We start from the raw sequence: 7157 nt of genomic DNA on the forward strand, positions 1-7157 counted from the left end.
TGGATTATCTACATTTGCAGCCTCTCTATAGCACCACATCTGACTATGGGCGACTCACACTCCTCAGTGGACCTTCTGAAAGTGAACTCGTCATCCTAACTGCCTGAGTTTATAATCATTGTATCAACTTATGCATCGCTCGCCGGCCTTGTTCTACACACCAAGGATCACATCTCAGATCACATCACATCTCGACAGGCTGAGGTCGACAACATCCCCACTGGTCTGTGCTGACTACTCGCTCCCTGGCCAGGCAATGCAGAGGTGGTGGTGTTGACTTTGGCAATCTCCGTTTTGTGGAAATACGTTGTTGGACCAGGCTGCACAGCATACGCCAGACTCCTCACCGGTCAAATTAGCCCAAATGAATGCTCAGTCCCTATAAAACAAGACCTTTATTTTAAATGACAAATTTATGTCTTGTCAGCTGTGCTTTTTATTTGTAACTGAGACCTGGCTCAACGTTGGTGATCTCGCCTCACTTGGTGATCTCTGTCCTCCACACTGCAAGTTCCTAAATTCCCCAAGGACTACTGGTCACGGAGGTGGCTTAGCCACCATTTTTAAAAGCTGTTTTAAATGCAGACTCGTGCCTGTCGATGTTTATTCTACTTTTGAGATGCAGCTTTTAAAGATTAATGTCACTACCTGTGTCCTATGTACACTGGTGAACAGACCACCTAATACCAGCCATAATTTTATGCAAGAGTTTTTTGATCTTCTATCTTTCATGGCCTCTCGCTCTGATAATCTGTTAATTGTAGGGGATAGGCCTTTTAGATTGTTTTAATCTTACTCAATCAGAGTCAGGTCCAAAACATCAGAAGGGTTCACACACTAGACCTTGTGTTATCATCTGGTTTGTCCATCTCCAACCTTGAAATAGTTGATACTGGTGTCTCTGACCATCTTATGGTTTTGTTCGAATCCACATTTCCCTGTCCTCTTCCCACCCTCTCCCAGCCCCTCTCCTTCATCCGATCTATAAATTCAGCCACAGCCACACATTTCTCCAACACATTCATGCTCACTCACCTACCTCGTATCTCAGATGTCCTCCCCTTCTGCACCGACACTAGTTACTCTCTTCAACTCATCCTGCTCTGACGCTCAGAACTGTGTAGCTCCTTTAAAACTAAAAAGACCCAAGGCCAACACAGCCCATACCTCCTGGCTGAATGAATCCATCCGTGCTCTTAGACAAGCTTGAAGGAGAGCAGAGCACAAATGGGGAAAAAGACAAACTTCAGGTCTCATATGAAATATTCAGAGATAGTTTAAAGCTTTACCAAAGCTCTATTAAGTCAGCTAAGACACAATACTATGTTGAACTGATTAATAAAAAAGCCCATAGACCCAAAATACTCTTCAACACAATTAACTCTATCTTAAATCCTACTGCTGCTGATATTGCAACCTCTGCTTCCACTCTTGAAACCTGTGAGAAATTTCTGAATTTCTTCATCGACAACATTTGACAACATAAGATCTCTCATCTCACCCCCAGACACTGATCCCTCAGAGACACATCATCCAGTAAGCCATGTCGTCCTCCCAGCTGTCTGAGGTGGTCTCACACATGAATCCCCCCTTCCGTCCCTCAGACAGTATACCATCTCACCTCTTTAAGGAAGACTTTGCCAGAATCTGCCCCCTTAATCTTGGCTAGAATTAATAGCAGCTTAACAAACGGAGTGTGAGGTATTAGGAATCCGACTGATGCACTGATTGTAAGTCGCTTTGGCTAAAAGCGTTTGCTAAATGCTAAACTGTAAATTGTAAATTGGAGTCGTCCCTCCAAGTTTTAAACATGCAATTATGCAACCCATAGTAAAGAAACCTAGCTCAGTCCCAATGACCATAAAAACTAGAGGCCCGTTTCCAAGCTACCATTTATATCAAAGGTTTCGGAAAAGGCGGTCTTTTCTCAGGTCTCCTCCTAGTTGAACACATTCACCATCTTTGACAAATTCCAGTCTGGTTTTCGAAGCTCTGTGTAGCACAGAATCCACTCTGCTGAAGGTAGATAATGACATCCTTCTCTCTGTGCATTCTGGTTCCTGTGCCATTTATGTCCTACTCGATCTCAGCACAGCATTCGATACAGTCGACCATAACATTCTCTTAAAACACCTGGAGGGAGAAGTTGGTCTGCAGGGCTCAGTGTTAAAATTAGGGTTGACTTGATACCACTTTTTCACATCCAATAACAATACTCAACCTTAGGTAGCTGCCGATACCAATCCGATCTTTTTCCCTCTCCTAAACATCTAAGCTGTTGATCATACATTTGTCAGGATGCGCTTTGCTCAACAGAGCCATCTAAAAAACGTGCTCAACAAATATTCCTCTCCCCTACAGGAAGAAATGCATAGACCACAACATGACTCAGTTATGCAATACTGCCGCTTCTTTTCATTTAAACTTTTTCTCACACAGTGAATTCAGCGACTTCTGGAACATTCTAAAATGCTAAACATGAAAAAGCTTAGCGTGGCTTAAGGTTCCAAAACTGCGATCAGTGATCAGCAAGCATCTCTTGGACATCTCTTGTGAGAAACACTTCCTCCTGTCAAAAAATCATAATCAAAATCATAGAACTATGGTTGGTATCTCACGTTGAGCATTATCCTCTATGGATCGTATCAGATTATAGCCCTCTTTTTTTTTCCAGTATTCGATCCAGTGATTTTGGCCAGTATCAGACCATAACAGATCAGATCAGAAACAGTTATCCATGCTTTTACCACCTTGCGGCTGGACTGTTATAATTCCCTGTATATGGGGTTGACCCGTTCCACCCTTTCTTGACTACATGGCTCAAAATGCAGCTGCTAGACTTTTAACGAGAACTAAGAAAAGACAACACATCACTCCTGTCTTGGCTCACTTGCATGGGTTCCTGGTGAAGTACAGAATTGATTTTAAAAATTTGCTGTTTGTTTTTAAAGCCCTCAATGGATTAGCTCCACAGTATATGACTGATCTTCTGATTCCATATTCTACCCCTCGATCTCTTAGGTCATCCTCGCAACAACTCCTCTCAGTCCCCCACTCACACCTCAAAACCAAAGGTGACCGGGTTTTTTCTGTTGGTGCCCCCAGGCTCTGGAATAGTCCCTCAATAAGTCCTGTCCTACCATCAACAATTTAGAATCAAATTTAAAGACTCACCTTTTATCTCTTACTTTTAGTGCAGTCTGAGGTTATACCCTAAGGTTTTTGTCAAGTCCACTTAATTTATTTTTAATGTGTTCTAATCTGTTCTTGGTTTTACTCAGTTTTTCTTAATTTCTTATTTTACCACTTTGATTTTGATTAATTCATTATGCTTCCCAGCTGGCAATTAAATAACTCAAACTCCATTCGTGAGGTCATGCATGATTGCGTGATTTGCATGACCTCACCAATGGAGTTTGAGTTATTTACAAAAAAAAAGAAAAAAAAAATTGAAGGTACTTTTCAAAGCGATAAGCATCATAGGCTGTAGGTCTGTGGAATGTCAAACTTGGTTCTGGACGAAGCCTTAGGGGTCTATTAATCCAGTTGCACTTTATGGTTCATGGATATCTGCTATAATTTGGGAGTTACCTGGATGAAAGGCTCACCTGTGCCATAAAATCATAATTTCATATAGTTCCCACGGCTATAACTCCAAAAGAGTAACCGCTATTTAAATCAAATTAGATTAGGTTTGTGCCTTATGTGAAAGCCATTATGTCATAAACGTTACAGATGTAGGGGGCAAAGCCCCCATCCATAAAAGAAACCAATGTAATATGATATCAAAATATAATGGGAGTCAATGGGACTACATGTAGTATTGGAAATCCGCCAGCAGAGTGAACCATACCCCTGTGTGCTACAGACAAGCAGACAGTGAAACATGGCGGAATACCTGACCACTTCTAAAAATTTTATTTGGCTATGATTCTCAACTTCTGTCTACAACTGAGAGTCTTATTTAATTAATAGGCATGGAGTTTATAAATGAGTACATTCTTCTCCGGAATATAGGTGTCATTGATTGAATATTTCAGTTTTACCTCAGTTTTATCTCAGTTTTACCTTGGTTATCTAATTTTTGTCCTCTGTTATTTCCTTTCTGTTCTGACTTGACTCTTAATGAACTTCAAGTCTCTCAAATTCAGGCACAACCTGAAAACAGATGTATAGACTGACATATCTACAAGCTTTATCATAACCAGTTCTGTTACTGTTGTCAGAAACTGCATCATACAGGTTTTTCTGTGCAGCTCACAATGTTTATGTTTGTTAATGAAACCCCAGTGACTGTGTCGCTTTATTCTTTCCATTTAGGATAAAGCTCAGAGGAAGAGGTGAGACACTTTCAGTCCATGAAGACCAAGAATGACATGCTTATATACTCATATTATAGAAGAGAGTGTGTGTGTGTGTGTGTGTGTGTGTGTGTGTGTGTGTGTGTTTTGTAAGTGATTTTTTTTATGTATAATCTTCCAGTCTCACGGATTCATATCTATGAGGTGACTGACCCACAGCCCAAAGGAACAGACGGAGACAGTGAGTGAATCTCTCCCTGTATTTGATTGTGTTAAACTGAGAGAGTGAGTGAATCTCTTCCTGTGTTTCTCTGTGTTAAACAGAGAGTGAGTGAATCTCTTCCTGTGTTTGTCTGTGTTAAACTGAGAGAGTGAGTGAATCTCTACCTGTGTTTGATTGTTTTAAACTGAGACAGTAAGTGAATCTCTTCCTGCGTTTGACTGTGTTAAACTGAGACAGTGAGTGAGTAAATCTCTTCATTATCTACATTATTTGTTTTGAAGCAGTAAGGTGAAATTAAACCAAATTTAGAGCAGAAGATCGTTTTGAAAGCACTTTTGAAAGGACACTTTAAAAAAGTATATAAGGAATAACAAGAATCAGAATCACCAAATCACCTCTTACAGAGTCAAATATAATGCTCTTTGTGGAAAGAAGGATGAAAAAGCTCTCACAGAAGAAGGAGTCTTGGAGGCTCATTGTTCAGTGTCTTCCTAACAGCCATCGTACTGTGTGCTTTGGGAAAAAAAATAACTGGTGTGAACATCTCTGACTCCAGCTTTAATTTCTGAAAAAAATACACAGCTGCAGTATATCACACTGGGACAGTAAGTCAGTAAATAAATGACATAAATATATGTTTAAAGTCTCTTGTGTCTCTTTTAGATCAACATGACCCCGTCTATGGGAACCAGAACTAAGTCCCTGGTTCTTCTCCACTGGTGAGAGCTGAATTCATTCATTTACACTAGAATGTTATGTTATATACAGTTTCTGCCAGTGATATCTTTGATCTAATCATTTTTAATTTTTCTATCCTCCTCTACGTTCATATCTGTTAAAGTCAAACAGGGAAGTCCAGGATTGGTCCACTAAGACACAGGTTTTCTGAGATGTGAACTGTGAGTGTGACAGACACAAGTGACAGTTCATCACACCACCGTTACCTGCTGAGTGACGTCTGCTCACGTCCCAAACAAACCATCTCCTTAGTTACCTTCCCCTCTCTACTGTGGTTACTATTAGTGCTTTGCTACATTTTGATTATGTTTAAGGATTATGGTTAAAGACTATGGCAGTAATTCTTTATTTTCATTTATTTATTTCTGCTGCATATACATGTTTCAGGATTATAGTTGATTTATCCACCTACTCTGTTCATTTATTTGTCTTTTTCAGACAAAGTTCACATTATTTTAGATTATTTATGTTAATTTTAGTTATTGTTGTCTTTCCTTCAGTGTTGCAGTGTTAAACCTTTGTGCTCTCTCTCTCTCTCTAGGCCTTGGCCTTGCTCTCTCCTTTCTCTTTCTCTCTCAGACCAGACAGGAAGCAACAGTGGTGCATTTCAGCAAGTGTGGAAAGGGAGGAGAGAGAAAGAGAGAGAGAGAGAAAGAGTGAGAGAAAATTGAGGTGGTGAAAAGAAGGATGAAAAAGCTTTAATTTCTGAGAAATAGAAACCACACACACTCTCTCTCTCTCTCACACACATACGCGCCCCCCCCCCCCCCCCCCCCCCCCAACACACCCACACCTACACACATCAGTAAGACACAGGAAGAGACTAAACTCATCAATTATTCATCTGTTAATATTTCAGCATATAATTACAACTTTAGCTAAACAAAAACATACAAAATATGTAATGTCAGCTTTAATAGGGCTAAACTATAGATTGGTTATACAATGTATATTCTGACCAAAGAGAGTTCTCGCTGGGAGTTCCTCCTTATGTAATAAACCAACACTGTGGAATGAATCAAAGTACACCACAAGATTACATTTGGACTAAAGTTTACCACCACATCAAACCATATGGTAGCAACGCACGTATCACACACACATAATTGACAAACTTTCATTTGCTTTATGTGCAAAAGTGCGTAACACTGTGCAAAGTAGCTTACACAATGTGAAATTACACATTACACACAGACCCTAAATTCAGAGCAAGATTTAATAGCCTAAACCTAACAAGAGAGAATACATGCGGCAAGTGCGCGGCTATGAACATTCGCAACTGAACAGCATGTTAATACACACAGCCACAATGGACCATGTTGCCATCAGTAAGGAGAGAGAGAGAGAGGTGGGGGTTGCATTTGACAAAGGCCATTCCTCTGTCTTTAATGGTCGCAAAGCATTCGATAACCCTGTCACCAAACTGTCCACTGGACTTCAGGTCATCCACAACAGACGAATCCAATGAGATTTTTGCCAGATGCCCAACATGTGTTACTCAAGTAATATTTTACCTTTTTTAGACATGAAAAACAGTGTTCTGCTGATGTGCTTGTAGTGGCTACTGTGAGCATAAGCTGGAGCTGCTGCCACCAGTTAGCCACTCGGTTTGTGCAGAATTTTCAAGAGAAAATGTCCTCCACCTTTTCTATTCTGTCTTATTTTTTGCCGTTGCTCAAACGGCAATTTTGTGAAATCTTTAGGCAATAAAATACACACACTTAAAGAAATAAAGGAGCATTAACTATTTGAACATGTCTGTCTGGTTTTGTCATTATGTCTATACGAAGAGCAGTGTTTGTGTGGACAAAGTGAAAAACTCTATGAGGCCTGTTAACTAGACACTGTCATTCACACAATAAACACACACACCACAGCTGAGGAAGATCTTCCCT

The sequence above is a fragment of the Chanos chanos genome, chromosome 9 (assembly GCF_902362185.1).
Source record: "Chanos chanos chromosome 9, fChaCha1.1, whole genome shotgun sequence".
Classification (NCBI taxonomy): domain Eukaryota; kingdom Metazoa; phylum Chordata; class Actinopteri; order Gonorynchiformes; family Chanidae; genus Chanos; species Chanos chanos.